Genomic DNA, 1,164 nt, shown 5'->3' with positions numbered 1-1,164 from the left:
GTGTTGAGCCCCATTACTCTGACACAACAAACTAAAACACCAGTGGTGTTCAGAGGTCCCATAATTAGTAAACAGAGTTCACCTGTGGATAATTTGATCCCAGTAAAAATGAGCTCGTCTGTGAAGCCCTCAGAAGTTTAAGTTGTGTTTTCAATAAATCCGGTCTTTGTGAAAGAGTGACAAGAAGAAAGCCATTGTTAAAAGAAAGTCATAAGAAGTCTTATTTGTAATTTATTTTATCCTCTGCTCAGATTAGACCAAAGCTGAACTGTTTAGCTCTAATGCAAATCACAGTGTATAACACAGTAGATCACACTATTCCCACTGTGAAACATGGTGGTGGCAACATAATGCTGTGGGATGATAAACACACAATATGACCCGAAACACAACCAGAGCTACTGATTGATTATCTACACACACTCCACAAAATCTATTGAGTTTGAGCTCCTTTGCAAAGAATGGAAAGGGTGAGGAGATAGCTATAAATTTTGCAACAAAAGGTATTTCTACTTACCAGTTTCTTTTTTTTTTTTTTTGTAAAAGTAAAAGAAATTCAAAACCAGCTTCATAATTATGAGCTAATTTTTCTTGGTCTATCACATTAAATCTGAGGAAAATACTTAGTTCATAATTGAGTATGACTTCAGACTTTAGTAAACAAATCATATTTCTGTTTTATCAAGTAATATAAAGTATTTTCAATGTTTTATACCCTTCTGTCATGTAATAATAAAGTCACAAGGACCGTCATGACTAAGCTGAAAGGACAAGTTAATCTTATCTCAAACAAATACACTTAAAGATATAAAACTTATCAAAAAGACATGTATGACTTTAGAGTTAAAGAAATAATAGATGTCCTGAAAGTCCCAATTGTGTCTTGAAACTAATAGTTATTCTGTTTTACTTTGACATATTGTTGATCTTTGTGGAAAAATATAATTAACAGAAAACAAAAAAAAGCCATGATTAATAAATAGCACAGCCTATTCTGTAAATGATAAAACTGGATGTGCGCTACCTCATATGTTCCTGCTTGTTCTGTGATCACAAAGAACTTTGCTCCATCCCTCTTTAGCAATGTTCGGTGTCATATTGGGAGTTCCTCCACAAGGACTGACGTCTCAAGAGGAGCCACGACAGACAGGAACAACTCGGACA

Source organism: Austrofundulus limnaeus, unplaced genomic scaffold (genome assembly GCF_001266775.1).
Source record: "Austrofundulus limnaeus strain Quisiro unplaced genomic scaffold, Austrofundulus_limnaeus-1.0 Scaffold10, whole genome shotgun sequence".
In the NCBI taxonomy this organism is placed as follows: domain Eukaryota; kingdom Metazoa; phylum Chordata; class Actinopteri; order Cyprinodontiformes; family Rivulidae; genus Austrofundulus; species Austrofundulus limnaeus.
This window is presented reverse-complemented; position numbering follows the sequence as displayed.